Source organism: Dermacentor variabilis, chromosome 5, assembly GCF_050947875.1.
Source record: "Dermacentor variabilis isolate Ectoservices chromosome 5, ASM5094787v1, whole genome shotgun sequence".
In the NCBI taxonomy this organism is placed as follows: domain Eukaryota; kingdom Metazoa; phylum Arthropoda; class Arachnida; order Ixodida; family Ixodidae; genus Dermacentor; species Dermacentor variabilis.
The window spans coordinates 1,799,911-1,816,465 of NC_134572.1; positions in this window are offsets into that span (position 1 = coordinate 1,799,911).

The following is a 16,555-nucleotide window of genomic DNA, read 5'->3' on the forward strand; positions in this document are numbered from 1 at the left end:
AAATGCTCGGCGACGGCATTGGGAAGCTTTTTTAGCTGTGCCCGCGCGATGTCCGTTTAATGTGACGTTCATTGATTGTCCTGTTTCACCGATATACTGTTTCTTACAGAAAGAACATTCAAGCATATAAATCACATCCGAGCTTGTAAATGTGAAGCTAGATTTGACTTCATGTGTATAACTATTTGCGGTGCTTTTAATTTTAATGTCACTTTGAAGGTGCCTGCAGGTTTTGCACTTAGGGCGACAACATGCTTTTACTACGGGGGAATGCTGTTGGCTGACTTTTGCGTGCACTAACATGTCTTTAAAGTTCTTGTTTCCATCTCCCGCATTCCCCGTCTTTTCTAAGGACTACACTTGTGTGATTTGTTACAAACATTTCACGCTTTCTAGGTTGTGGTTCCCCCGCTTGCCACAACCACGGTCTAAAAAATGGCCCGAAAAGACTCGGGGAAGCAAGACAGAGATATATCCAACCTCATTGGCCACGGCGGGACATGTCCGTCTCCATATGGAGCGCAAGCGCTAGACATTGAGGCAAACACAAAAGCTCCCACCATCTACGAGTACGAAGGGATCGAGTGGGCGCAGGACAGTCTCGGGAGCCACCAGTAGGGGGCCATTTCATTACCCCAGTACCCAAGCACATTCTGCAAAACAAACGGGCCCAGTACGGGAGTGAGCACGATTGTTAAATTAGGCGGTAAGACGCCCGCTAGCTGCAACATATGTTAGGCATATAAGTTTTCGAGTGCGTGATAAAATGCAACTTGCGCATTTGGTTACGTCATTTCTGTACCTTAGTGCCCATACACCGTCTTAAGACGTTTCACGTACCCCACTGCGACTGCATCTCTGATAAAGCCTACCAAATATTTTTTACCAAAGGTGTGGTGCTGCTTTGAGTAGTCGTGGCGTTTCATCAGAGAAGATGCACGCGAGGTTTAAATTTCGCTGTCAGGGCTGTATGTTTTGCACTGTCTAAATAGTTGTACTGATTGGGTTCACTCAGAGTGTGCCCATTTCTGTGTAACCGAGACGGCTTCCAGTCTAGTTGCCAGCGTCAAGTGGCGACGAATGCCGTAGTGAATATCAGAAAGGAAAAAAATATATATATTCTCAATTTTTGTGCACTGAGCTGTAGCTCGCACAGTGACTGCTGAACATTCAACTCTTTTACACATGTCGAGCTACTTTTTCTTTATTATTTGTAAAATATGGGACGTTTGGCCACAGATATGGCTGGATATTATAAAGTTATAAGTAGGAAAAGTCAACACAGAAACCACGTATGCACTGACCATACAGAGCTAATCTATGTATGTTGGGATAGGACCAGGAACTAAACACATTTTGCACAGGGAACAGGCGCCAATCTAGAGAGCTCAGACCATTGCGGAGCATCCCTCGTAGCTGGCCATGTCGTGGGCTATGAAAAAAAAAACAGTGTTCAATGGAACCTTCCGTTGTGCTACAATGCGAGTACAAATATGTTCATTTTTTATGCAATGCAAGAAATAAGCCATTAAGGCTACCTCGACCCTTAAGCTGTCTAGGAACGCGTCTAGTGTGCGGTCGAGATTGATATTTACAGGAAAGTGATGATACAGTAAAGACGACTTCACACGATGATCAAATCATGTCGCCCGACTGGCTCTTGGCGCCTGATGGCGACAAGGCAGCAGGCGTCAGTAATCTAAAGTTCCCCTCAGCTGTCAGTTTAACGGCTATTCCGCCGGAGTTAGCATTTTATAGTAATTTCATACGACAGTAAGAAAAAGTGAAAGTGAAAAAAAAATTGTCAGTGTCGCAAGAGCTACTCGAGACACTAAACTCTCGAGACATCACAAGAGATGAGTCAGAGAATGACCCGTTCGCTGCTGTATGCACTTTCAGCAAGAAACTTCCTGGCTCGAAAGCGTTATGCGCGGCGAACGTGTTGAAGTGTGTGTGGTTTGATTACAGGCAACTTAGCTTCTTAATGTGACTGCTCGAAAGCAGCAGGATCGTAGGAAATTAGGATATGATTGGGCGACGTCGCATAGGTCTGCTGTCTTTTTGATTATGGGTTCAATAATCAGCAAGGTGTAGGCAGAGAAATACGTTTGTCAACGGATGGATCCATTGAATGGACAGACAAATCGTTCTCGTTGCTAGTGGTTTCCCTGTGCAGTCAGTGCAGCAGCGCACATAACTTACGCTGGGATAACGTGGCGGAAAGTGACCAAAGACGCCATCACGTCTGAGATGCCTAACAACCAGCGCAGGACTGAAGGGCGGCGTAGCTGTAGCGCACGCGAATAGTGGCATGTCTCAACGGAGCTCTCGGGCAGATTGCTGTGCAGTCTCCAGAAGATCAGCGGTGCCGCGACTTACCCAGTGGGCTGCGGAAGGCGCACGCACTTTCACGAGCCTCCCTCAACGATGAAACATCCAGACTACCACGATGCAAAGACGGCTGCACCGCAGAGGGGATGAAGCTCCCGAGAGTTGTTAACACCATCCCCCCCCGTACAATCAAGCACGTATGCTTTGTCTTACGAAATGAGCTTCCGACAGGCCTTGGCACGTTTCTGCCGCTCGTCGTGTTTATGGCCGGTAGTGGGGACCCTTTCCGATCAATGTCGGTACTACTTCTGCTAGTACTTTGTCCTGCGTGATTTCTTCTTTCTTTTCAATCAGGCATTTATTGCGATACCAACTTTATGAACACAATTGGCAAGATTTTGCTGTCGGCATCACCCTGATGTACTGTGCATAGTTATATACACGTATGTATAAATAAATAGTATACAGAATCAGTGAATTGTACCGGTGCTAAGATATGGGGCAGAAGCTTTGCGACTTACAAAGAAGCTCGAAAACACGTTAAGGACCGCTCAAAGACCGATGGAACGAAGAATATTAGGCGTAACGTTAAGAGGCGGGAAGAGAGCGGTGTGGATCAGAGAGCAAACGGGAATAGTCGATATTCTAATCGACATTAAGAGAAAAAAAATGGAGCTGGCCAGGTCATGTAATGTGAGGTTAGTAACCGGTGGAACATTAGGGTTACAGAATGCGTGTCAAGAGAAGGTAAGCGCAGTGAGGACGGCAGAAGACTAGGTGAGCTGATGACATTAAGAAATTTGCAGGCGCTAGTTGGAATCGGTCCCATGTTTCTCAATGAATTATTGCTCAGAGGCAAACAAAAGTCAGGCGTACGAAATATATAGCACGCACATTACAGACGAAAATAAAGAAACTGATGCTACGATCACGTGCCAGTGCTGGCCGCTTAACCACAACTGCTTATTCTGTTCTATGCTAGTGTATGCTGTGCATTTCTTACACTTCCGAAAAGTAGTTCTAAGTCAGCGCGTGTGTACGTCGACTTCTCGTCCTCGTCATTTCGCGCTGTTATTCGTTCGCTGTAAATCAGAACAAGCTAGCCCACCAGCAAACCTTAACATGTAACTGTGTAGTAGGCATTCCGGCATCTCTAATAGACCTTATAATACTAGATTATTTAATACTGAACGGCTTAATTATATTGCTGCCAAATATAGGTTATCTACGTTAATATATGTTATGATATGAAAATGAGCGCTTACGTGAATACAATATAGTGCCTAGATAATTCGGAAGCTTATTGCGCGAGCAGGCGTCTGTCATTTGCAGTCAGAGAATCAAGCGAGGTGTACAGTCACATTTATCTGCTAGAACATCCACGTCTGACACAGGCCAACGTCAGATGTAAAAAAAAAATAGGACACAGTTTTAGGCACTTGTGTTTTGCACCAATGCAGCACGCGCACCGCAGTGCATCACCTTCCACTGGGCCCGGCGTGACCCTACAGCCAGCATGTCTCGCACAGACACGGAAGCGCTGTCTGCTCATTCTCAAAAGAAAAGTCTCTGTTTCGCCTGAAAGCCGAAGAATCGATTGCGATAGCGAATTGGTAGACAGCTATACGAAGCAACGATAGTAGTTTTATCGACCGTATAAGCTTGTAAACATTCGCTTACTAATTAAAATAGCAAGCATGGTGTCCAGCGCGCACAATCAAACATGAACACATCTCACTCGAAGAACGCGCACACTTGCTGTCAAAACCCCGCAGTAAGGAGTGCGGCAGCAGCAGCTAGCCAATTCACCTTCGTGCGGCCTCTCGCTTCAACGCGAAATAAGCGGCGAGAACATAATGCACACGAAGCTATCAGCACTCGGCGCACTCTGTCTCAATCACAGATGGCTTGCAAGATAGGGCCCACGAGGCCGCGCCATACGCAGCCGCCGTCGCACCCTCCCCAATCTGTAATGGTTAGTTATCTCCCTGTAGCCAACCATCTGGTCCCCTGTCAGTCCCAGCCGCGGCGCCCCGGTGGCTCGGCTTGGAGAGTCCTCGAGCCACGGTGTCGGCCGCCTCATTGCCGGGGAGGGAGGAGTGCGCAGGCGCCCAGATGATATGGACAACCCGCTGACCACAGAAGTTTGCCGGGATACGCTGTGATTCCGGCGAAATGCGCGCCTTTGCGTAATTTAATATGGCGGTTTTAGAATCACTGATTATTATCGTGGCCAGTGTGGAAGCCATTGCGAGAGCAATGGCCGATTCCTCAGCCACCTCGGCTCTGTTGGTTTTCATAGATCCGCTGACCTTACGCTCACCTTCCGAGTTCACTGCAACGATACACATATTTTGATTAGTCGTGTACTCTGCCGCGTCGACGTACACCACGTCCTGAGAGCGTTGGAATCTCCTCTGTATAGCCCTTGCCCTTTCCTCCCGCCTTTCCCTGTGGTGTTCGGGATGCATGTTTTTGGGCAGCGGTGGGATAATAAGCTGCTTCCTTATGTCGTGAGGAATGTCTACTTTAGTGCCATACTGTGATGCGTATGTTACTCTAAGCCTGTTAAGTATGTGTCTGCCAGTAGGTGTTTGTGTGAGTCTTTCGTACTGCGCTATCGTATGGGCTTCTATGAGTTCTTCGAACGTGTTGTGGACACCTAAGGCTAGGAGCCTGTCATTCGATGTGCTTATCGGCAAACCTATGGCTTGTTTGAATGATCGTCTAATGATGCCTTCGATTTTTGTCTTGTCTGCTACTTGGAGATTTAGGTAAGGGGTTACATATACTATGCGGCTAATGAAGAAAGCCTGGACTAGTCATACCAGATTGTTCTCTTTCATTCCATAATGGCGATTAGCTATTCTCGTAATTACTCTCATCGTTTGTTGTCCGCTGTTTTCTAGTATTCTGATTGTCTCCCCGTTGTGACCGTTCGCTGACACGTGGAGTCCGAGGGCTCTAATGCTGTCGACAATAGGTATTTGGTTGCCATTTACAAAATGCGTGATGTATGGTTTATCCCTAGAACTCTTACGGCCCCTGCGTGTGGGTCGGTATAGAAGTACTTGTGATTTTTGCGGCGAACATCCAGGACATATTTCCCAACCGTTGTTAAGAACGGCCAGCTGCAGTGCAAGTTTTTCCGGCCAGTTTCGACAGTGGCGGCAACATTCCTTGGCGTTACGCTCTAGCCTCGTCGCCGTTGTGACTGAATGAGTTCGGTGGGCCAACTATTGTTACCGAACTCCCCAACGCGGACCTGATCTGCTATGAGTGAGGGAGTTGCCGCGGGAACGTCGTCGGACACCCCTTCCCACTGAGTCCCACACGGACTGAGAACCCGTGTGTGTGTGTGTGTGTGTGTGTGTGTGTGTGTGTGTGTGTGTGTGTGTGTGTGTGTGTGTGTGTGTGTGTGTGTGTGTGTGTGTGTGTGTGTGTGTGTGTGTGTGTGTGTGTGTGTGTGTGTGTGTGTGTGTGTGTGTGTGTGTGTGTGTGTGTGTGTGTGTGTGTGTGTGTGTGTGTGTGTGTGTGTGTGTGTGTGTGTGTGTGTGTGTGTGTGTGTGTGTGTGTGTGTGTGTGTGTGTGTGTGTGTGTGTGTGTGTGTGTGTGTGTGTGTGTGTGTGTGTGTGTGTGTGTGTGTGTGTGTGTGTGTGTGTGTGTGTGTGTGTGTGTGTGTGTGTGTGTGTGTGTGTGTGTGTGTGTGTGTGTGTGTGTGTGTGTGTGTGTGTGTGTGTGTGTGTGTGTGTGTGTGTGTGTGTGTGTGTGTGTGTGTGTGTGTGTGTGTGTGTGTGTGTGTGTGTGTGTGTGTGTGTGTGTGTGTGTGTGTGTGTGTGTGTGTGTGTGTGTGTGTGTGTGTGTGTGTGTGTGTGTGTGTGTGTGTGTGTGTAAACCGTCCCGCGGAGAGGCGACGTGTTTACGATGACTGGACGAACGTTTCCGCCACCTTGGAATCGGGGGAGGACCGAGTGTTTATAAACGGCTGTTGTGCGGATGCTCGAGACACTTTCTTACGCAGTCATGTTAGACTGAGACACTTTCTCAAGCAGTCGTGCTAGACTGACGTGCTTTCTCTCGCAGTCATGCTAGACTGATGAACTGCATGTAAATACTGTAAATAAACCCACATTCCTCGTTCTCGATGAGGAGCAGTCCTTCCCTTCATCAACGTTCTCAGCGTGGATAAGTTGGACGACGGCATGGGCCAGCTACCTTCTAATTCATGCCGGACTCCAATCTTGACAACGGGTTACGAGCGATGGGATTGAGCCCCCAATCCTGACACCGTGTATATGGCTGTTCGGAGAATTTCCTCTATCTGCCCATCACTTCCACCATTTACCCAAAGGGTGATATCATCGGCGTACATGCTATACTGTAATCCTTCTATATTTTCTAGTTCTGCTGGCAGGCCAATCATAGCTACATTGAAAAGAAAGGGAGATAAGACTGACCCTTGTGGTGTACACCGGCTTCCGAGTTTTATCTCTCCGGATTTCACTTCACCGATTGTCATTTGCGCAATACGGTCAGAGAGAAAGTCTTTAATATACGCATGGGTTCGTTGCCCCCCTCCTAGGCCTTGTAAGTTTTCTAAAATAGCCCTGTGGGTGATATTGTCAAAGGTCTTAGTAAGATCAAGACTAAGGATAGCTTTGGTATCCAGTGTTTGAGGTCCCGCGTCTATTATTTGATTTTTGATTTGCAACATGATGTCTTGTGCAGACAGTTTTGGTCTAAACACGATCATGGTGTGCGGGAAAAAGCCATTATCGTCCATGTAATTAGTTAGACGTGTGAGGATGACGTGCTCCATGAGCTTGCCAGCACACAACGTTAACGATATAGGCCTGAGATTCTCAAGTTGAAGTTTCTTTCCCGGCTTTGGAATCATTATAACCTGGGCGGTTTCCATTGGCGTGGAATATTACCCTGTTCCCAGCAGTTGTTAATATACTTGGTGAGGGCCGAGATAGATTCATTATCGAGATTTCTCAGTATCTTGTTGGTGATTCCATCCGGGCGTGGCATGGATTTCGTGTTGAGCCTAATGAGCTCCGCTCGAACTTCAGCCTCGGTTATGGGGCTGTCAACATCCGGGTTTTCCTTACCAGTATACTGATGTTGTTGTTCTTTGGTTGTATTTCCTACGTATAGCCTTTGTAGTTCGTGTAAAAGTTCTTCTTCCATGCCTTTGTATCTGTCAATTATTTTGTGCAGGCAGTGTCGTTGTGTGGACTTGCTGTTTTCCGGGTCTAAAAGATAACGCAGAAGATTCCAGGTTTTAGGTAGCCCTATCTGTGTCTCCATGGCATTGCACGTGGCCTCCCAATTTTGACGGCTTAATCTATTCTCATAGTCCTCTATTTCTTTATTGAGCATGGCGATTTTCCTTCTCAGGTTTCTTTTAGGTTTTTGCTGTTTCCAGCGTTTCTGCATGCTGCTTTTTGCCTACCACGTATGTAGGAGTTTGCGGTCCGCCTCCTCTATCCCCACTTTTTCCGGAATAGTCTTGGTGGCTTGTTTCACACTTTGATGAAGCTTTTTATTCCAAATCTCGATGTCATGTATGACTTCATCAGCCGCCTCCTCCCGGATTTTGCGGAAGGAGTCCCATTCGACAATCGTTATTTTCTTGCCTTTCTTGATGAGCCTGCGTGTACAGTTGTTGCTACAATGAAGTGATCACTACTCAGGTTTTCTTGTGTGTTTATCCATTTTGCATCGGTTGTGTTCTTTGTAAAAGTTAGGTCTGGTGTGGTGTCATGGCTCACACTATTACCCATTCTAGTGGGCGCCTGTGGATCCGTTATGAGAGTAAGACCCTCCTGCTGAGCGTCTACCCATAGCTTACGACCCTTGACGTTCTCCAAACGGTATCCCCAAGCCGCGTGAGGTGCATTAAAGTCCCCTACAATTACCATTGCATGTCTGTGTGCTAAATTTAAGGATTTACGAAAAAGCAGGCCGAATTTCAGCTTGTGTCGAGGGCTACAGTATACATTTAAGATGAAAAGGATTCCTTCTCCCTTGCGCATGGGAATGATTTCAATCAGGACGTGGTCTACGCCGGTCACGCCAGTGTTGTGTTCTATGACCGTAAGGTTTCTATGTACGAGAGTTGTAACGGACGCCTTCTCATCTGAAGCACCGCATGCTTTGTAACTAGATAATTTAGCCAGTCCCCCCGTTTCTTGAAGGGCGATGACGCCTGTCCTTGCTACTTATGAACAGCTGTAGGTATCCCCGTTTCCGGCGATACCCGCGACAGTTCCAGTGCCATATAATGTATTTATTACGCGGAGCCATGTTTAATTGTTTGATTCTCCACGGTAACTTTACTGGTTTCTGTCACTACGGGTCGATAATATGGTTTGGTGGCCGCTTTCATCGGTCCCACTTCCGCGGGCCTCAAGTCTTTTTGCGCGTTTTCAACAACTGTTAATCGGTTTTCAATGCCTTCTATCCTTTGTTCCACGAACTGTACCTGTAACCCGGCGAATTGTTGTTGTAGTGTCTTAGTTAACTCCACAAACGTTCCCTCTACTTGCTTTTCTAACTGCGTTGAGACGCTGCTTCGCGCGTCTGGCGCGTCTTCAGCTTTTCTTCTGTGGGGCGGCGTCCCTGATCCAGGGCGCACCCGTCTATTTTAGGTGTTATATTAGACGGAGAAAGCAGCGCCGGAGGCCGTGTCTGCCCAGCTCACCTGCGTTTTGTTGCCGTCGTCCCCACCAGAGCCCTCCGGGGTTCCGTGTAATGGGAATCATCTCGATCACGATTCGGACCTGGGCCGGGGCCTGGACCGGTACTTGGGAGTTGGACCGGCCGCCACCGCCTCCAGCGGGAAGTCTCGGGATGGAGCTATAGCGGCTCCTGTCGCGGCGTCTGCTGCCGTGGCTGTTGGTCCATGTCGATACTTTGTGTGATCCAGTGCTGCCCGACCACTCTCTGGACCGACTCGCGCGATTGTCCGCCACAGCTTTCTGTGATTGATGTTCATTCTGTGTTTGTTGTTGTCTCCACCGCCTCTTTCTAAGAAGATATGGGGTCTTGAATCGTTCACGGCACTTTTTGTCTCCCGTGAGGTGTCCCTTCCCACACATGAAGCATCTTGGCTCGCACTGATGATCTTCGGGTGGATTGAGAGTTCCGCACCTGCGACATTTCTTGTTCGGTGTCGGGCAGACATCCGCTCGGTGGCCGAGGCGGCCACAGGTTGTGCATGTTACGTACTGCTTACGATATCGTAGGCGTCGGTATTCAGCTTCGCGGTAGTACACGTAGTGTGGTACGTATGTACCTTCAAGACGGAATATAAGTGCGTCGACACCTGAGGTAAAAATTTTAGCCTATAAACCTTTAATACGTCCTATCATGGAGTATGCTAAAACTGTATGGGATCCCTACACTAAATCCAATCAACAAAAATTGATAGAATCCAGAGGTTAGCATCAAGGTTAATATTTAAGAAGTATCGCTACTGCTAATCCCCCACTGAACTTTGTAAGCTTGCCGACTTACCTCCGCTACATTTGCGTACCAGGTATGAGCGACTGAAATTAATTTACCTTATCATTAATGGTCACTTGCTTGTCGACAAACACAAGTTCTTCAAAATCTCGACAAATGAAATATCCAGACATCGTCATAGCCAGTACAACACACCCCCTAAAGTCAGAAATGACTGTTTTAAGTACAGCTTTGTCCCGAGAGGTATTACGGAATGGAATGCGCTCCCCGACTTTGTCATGTCGGCCTCATGCGTTGAGTAATTTTTACAATGTGTACACGTTATTCTTTTTGCCGCTAACTAGTATGTATATCATAACTTTGCCAAAGGTGTATCTGTTCATTTTTGTTTCTTATTTTTGGGGGGAAGTTGTAAGGTGCATAGATTCTAAACTGATTCGCGTCCCTGCTGAGATGTCTGCAGTTGTTCATTTACTTGCTTTTTGTTGTCGTACTGTATCCTTGTATGTGTTTGTATCTTCCACTCCTGTAATGGCCCTTCGTGGGCTGATAGTATTATTTAATAAATAAAAAATAAAAATAAAATAAACACTATCACAACAGAATCGGTGCGTCCCATGCGTCTTGCGTGTAATATAGTCGGGTTTCTGCAGTTCACCAGGCTTTTTTCAACGTCCTCGGGCGTTTCGTATTCTAATATACCATGTATGACTCCCTTGAATGTGTTCTCCGGCGCAGTAATGTAAGCGGCCGTACTGTAGGCGCTCGTTCCGAGTTGGATTTCCCGTATCTGGCTGTAGCTTTTCGCATTCTCCAGTTTCGGCGTGCTCACGATCATGGTGTTTTCTCTTGGATTAAATCGTAGCGTATCTTCTGCGGCATTTTCTGGTGTCAGTGCGGCTGCCAGTAGAACGCCATCTTTTATGTGCGCAATCCGTTGTTCCGACATGTCGAGCCCACCTCTCGGGCGGATCACGATCTTGCAGTCATCCTCCGGTGGCTGCGGTTGCCTCGGGGCCATTGGTCGCTGTAGAATTGGAGCGTTCGCGGTTTTCCACGCCGTTGAAACCGGCGAGTCTCCTATGTTCTTGGATCGCTCATCAAGGTCTGGGCGTCTCTCGGCGTTATTACGGCGCTCGTGAGCCGCAATCCAGCCCTGGTCGTCATATTCTTCCGGACAAATTGTCTCCTCTTCCACTTCTACGACGTCCATCTTCGCGTCTCGCGGCGAAGCGGGGGCCCGACCGCACCCGAGTCCGGCGTCGTTCCAGCCGAAGTGGTGGGAACAGTGGCGTCGTAGACCTAGGTAGTTAGGGCTAGCCAAGCCACCGGCATGGCAGTGTATTAAAACTGCGTTTGCGGCTCAAAAAATCGCCCACCTGGGATGATCCCGATGTCTGCGTAGTCCGTGGACTTTCCAGTATTAGGTGTGGCAGTTCTAGAGTCGAGAACTGCCTTTTCCCGCCACAGTCATGTAAAATTTTCGGAGCCCATGTGTATCCCGTCTTGTCGGCTCGGCCCCCTAGTGGTATTCTCAGAAAAGTTTATATGATCGAAATATATAATGGAAATTCCGCCTCCAACATTCACTAGAATTAAAATTTTTCTCTGAAATGCAACAAATTTCATTAAAATCGGTTAGAAGAACACTTTTGCGTTTTTCTCATCATCATCATCATCATCATCATCAGCCTGGTTACACCCACTGCAGGGCCAAGGCCTCTCCCATACTTCTCCAACTACCCCGGTCATGTACTAATTGTGGCTATGCTGTCCCGTTTTTCCGTGTCCCGTTGTCCCGTTTTAAGTTTTTCTAAGAGGAACCTTTAGCTCAAATACATGTAAAACGCAAAAACGTTTTTCTGAGATAACCCCTGGACCGATTTTAATGAAAATTGTTGCATTTCAGAGAGAAAGTTAAATTCTAGTGACTATAGGAAGCGAAATTTCGATTTATGTCCCGAATTTTCTTTAAAAGGTTTTCAAATATTCAACCATTTGAAAAAAGAAAATAGAAGCACGAAGTTTACAAATTCATAGTTCTGCATAAAGAAGAGATATCGCGGTTCTGTAAACGGGATCCATTAGATCATTCAGGGCGCACGAATTCGATGTCATTTTACATCTTACGTGAGTTTGTTACGTTGGTTACAAGAGTTATGCAAAAGCTGTATTTCCATATTACTAACTTTTTTTATTTTCATATTTACCATATCGATTTTGTCTGCTTGAGATGTAATATTAGATGCAATTCACAGAATTGTATTATGATTTTTTTTGTTGAGTTAGCGTTGTAAACTTCATAGTTTCGTTTCTTGAAAATTTTAGATTTTTGCCAACTTTGAATAAAAAATTGATGACCTCACTCAAAAATTCGAAAGCAGAAGCCACTAGATTTTAAGTGTTTCTTTTAAATGCAACAAACCACGTCAAATTTGGTGCTGTGGTTGCCGAGAAAAACGAATTCTCCTTTAACGTGTATTTAGATAGGAGCACCCGAGCTGAAGTTTCCTCAACTAACAGTGTCGATGTGAGAAACCGGGTGACAAACTGTATCGAGGAAGTCACTTCACAAGCGAATTGTGGATAACCTTTTACCTAGTGGTTCTGTTGTACGTATACGTAAACAGTTGCCCTCTTTACTGTAATGTCTTTCCCTGTTTTATTGCGTCCCCGTCTGAGCCATGGTCTATCGAACAGCGGTTCTGGCGTCAGCACCAAACGTTAGGCAGTTTCGGTATGGTCAGCAATAACTTCCCCCCCTTCCTATTTTAGTCTAGTACAAAAAACAATCATACAGCATATGTAATATAGTTACATACACAGTGTAATAAGCAATGAAAACGAGTAATCAACAATTAGGACTATTTTAACGACCGGTCGAAATTCATCGGTCTCACAAGCTCTGCTAATAAAGAAGTGAGCTAATTTGTCGCGCATCATGCTTGCACCCATTCTGAAGCAAAAAATGAAGCACAGTAAGAGCGTAAGACGTCCAGGCTAAAAATCGCATGGCAATTCATCAGCGTCGCTGCGGCAGAGAAAGCTATCGGCAAGTGCGCTGCGTACACCATGCGCGACTTTTCCAATATGCAGAGAGCAGAGGGGAAACAGCAAACCCAGCGACTGTTAATCAAGCAGCTCTTCAAAGAGCGGGACCTGCATCCATCATGAGCATGGCGTGATGGGTCTCATCATTTGCTGGCCCCGTCGTTTCGCGATGGTTCGATCAAAGGAGGAAGCCGTCCAATCTTTTTTTTCTCGGAAACTACATATTCTCCCTTCGACTCATTTCCGTTGCAAACGTCAGATAGCCTGGGAGGAAACGTTCCTTTATTGCCGCTTTCTTTTTCTTGCGTACTTTGTAACGTTTTGTCCCACCCACAAGTTCCATTTTGGAATCGAAATGCTTTGGATCCAGGCAACCTTTGCATTTACGATGGCGTGATGCAAAGGCCAGCTCTCTATAAGTCGCCAAGCCCTGCTGCGCCCGCCGTGGAAAGGAGTAAATACTGTGGTGAAGCGGAGATGAGCTGCCGGGCAAGCCGTGTATAAACCGGCCAGTTCTTCGGCAATCCGAATTGAACCAGTTACGCCCGCTTGCTCGACAGGGGAACGCCCACATTTCACTTCAAATCGAGCGCACTCACGCTACAGCAAAATGCGTGCAACGTGTTAACTCATGCTCGTACAAAGCACAGTGAGGTCGCGTAGTTTGCGACAGGCATAACCTGACGCGGCCACACGCTATTGGACATTGCGTCTGGAAACCCTCTCTGACACGGGAAATTGTACGATAAACTATCCAATGGCGTTACACTTCATAGGCATAATTGAAATCTTGTGCGCCTCAATCGAAATACTTGCCGCTTCCTCGTAGGCGTTTCTATTTCTTGGTGACCCGTTTTCATTAGTTTATATATTATACAACTTCAAGTTGAGCTCTTCCAGTGTTGAGGCTTTGTGCTTAAGGAAAAGCAATTAATGTAGACCATAAGATGACCATGTAGACGTCGACAACAGGGAAGCGCCAAGCTCTTCTTTTCTTTCTTTTTTTAAGGTTTTGAGGCAACAACAACAAGTGTAACTCATTTGAGCCACAACTACATGAGGCAAGGACAAGGAACCAGAATGTGTTGGGATTTGAAGGGATCGACAACATGCGCTTATAATGCACATTGTTTTAGTATACAATGCAAAGCGTAAATTCCAAGGTCTGTACTCTTGCAGCGGTTACGCGGTAGGCGCCGTTGAGCATCTGCTTTTAATAAGAATTCGCCGACATCTCGCTCTGATAGTGCTTATGTAGCCTATGCTGGAAGTAGTAGAAGTGATCGCGATAACAATTTTAGGCCTGTAGGAAATATATTTCCATAAGATCCGCTGCGCCAGTCGTCATAAATTAACACCTTGTTTATCATGGCGATCGCCAGGTGACTCATGCTTGCGTAATCGTTTAGTTATTTGTATAATGTAAACGTGTTTGTTTATATTTCCCGTAGAAGTGTCGTTTATGCGTCAGCGATTTCCAAGCAAAGTCGAGATCCTCCAGCTCGTCCGGATGTAGAATTAATTATTTAAGCCGTGGGCGGATGCAAGGTATGCCATCAAGAGCCACGGGTCGGGCAGGGGGTTTCAGTAGCGTCCGCGCCAGCAGCGCTACTCGTGAAGGTAGACTATTTTCGGCACCGCAATACGCGCTGAGCATTGCGCGAGCGCATATAAAGTGTAAGAAACGTTTATGTTAAACGTCCGGTACACTTCATCACCACTAGCCTACTAGCCAACATATACCAGTTTGCTATCACGTGGGTTTTAACGTTAGTATCCAATTCGCATAGCGGAGTGTCGCGACACCAAGCTTTACGCGACTTTGTGCCCATAAAAAATAATAATTGCTCTTTCAGTGACTAACATCCTCTTCAACTCTGTCAATAGTTCGAACGCCCACATTTTCGTAATTTCCAACATGATCTTATGCCATGTGTTAGGTTATTGGGCCCACTAAAAGCACCACAAAAGAGAGAAGCATGAAAAGGCAGTGACAAGCAAGAGGACACGAGGAATAGGAATAATAGTGTAACACTACGTTGATGTAGTTTCGCTTTCAGTTTCAGTTTATTCGTCATTCAAAAAACAATAAGTAAACAACAAATAGTATGCAGACGAGTATGCATAGTGATGTACGACTTTAAAAGAAGAACGCGCGTCCAGTAAGCCAGAAAAAGAAGCAAGAAATACGACATGATACCACAGGTCCAGAACCACCGAATATTACAGAAGAATCGACATTTCGGAAAGTTGGCACTGGTTGAACATAATGAAGGGGTAGTGCAAGACGACTAAGACAAATAGAAGGACAGGCACACAGCAGCGCCGAACTCGCAACTAACTTTATTACAAAGCACACACACACACATACTTTTAAGCACTACCAGCTATACCCACGTGCTCTCCCATCGATGGTGCCGTCATCAGCGCACAGGCAAACAGCAAACACTTCTAATTTTCTACTATGAAGCGGTCTGAAAGTGCAAATTCACTGTCGCGCAAAGTTAATGAAAGCATGCTTACACAAGGCATTCGTTTTTTTCAGATATGATACGCCTCAATAATCTCCCTCGTAGTCTGTTGCTATGTGCGGAAAGAATCGTGCTTTCTCTAACGAGCGGAGCACAGCCATGTTCAAAGCAATACCGCGTGACATGCGAGTACGCATTGCCCACTAGCAAGCGCCAATGGTCTGACAATCTAGTGTGCAGGCAGGGACCGGCTCGGCCGATATAGACGTGACTGCACGAAAAAGGAAGCTGACAGGTAACCCCCATCCTACAAACAGGACGCACGCTTAACGGTGCAGCCTTTTTTAAATAAAAGTCGAAACAGCCAGTGCCAACTTCCTATCACTCTTGGCCCAAGTGGTAGTACCTATGCATGCGTTTGGGTTCTAATAACGTTAGTTGCCAGTTCAGCGCTGTCCTGTGTATTTCCTGCTTTTTGTCTTAGTTTCCATGCGTTGCCCCTTCAAGATGTTCAACCAGTACTAACTTGGCGAAATGTCGATTCTTCTACAACACATTTATTACATCGGGTTCTTTTACTCTTCCTAACAAATACCACCCATCTAACCCAAGTATGCTCGCGTCGATGACGGCCGTGTGCGTATTGTTATGATTGGGGGTTCAATCCCATCGCTTGTGATCCGTTGTCAAGATTGGAGTCGGGCATGAATTAGAAGGTAGCTGACACATACCGTCGTCCAACTTATCCACACTCAGGATGTTGCTGAAGGGAAGGACTGCTTCTCATCGAGAACGAGGAATATGGGTTTATTTACAGTATTTATATCAGTCTAACATGACTGTTTGAGAAAGTAAATCAGTCTAACATGACTGCTTGAGAGAGAGTGTCCTGAGCAGCCGCACAACAGCGGTTTTTAAACGCTCGGTCCTCTCCCGACACCCAGGTGACGGAAACGGCCGTCCAAGCACCGTAGACGAGTTGACCAGGCACCGAAGGGGAGACGAAGCACCGTAGGGGCATTTATTCCCCGAACTGCAGCGCGCCCACCGGACGCCCATTGTCTGGCGTCTTGGTCGGCGCGTGGGAAGGGCAGTCAGTAGACGTTCCCGTGGCTCAGTAACAATAGCTGGTCCGCCGAGCCCGTTCAGTTAGAATGGCGACTTCGTCAAACTCGGCTCCAGCGACGGAGAGTCGAGGACGCACGTATTGTTGTTCACACACAGTCGAC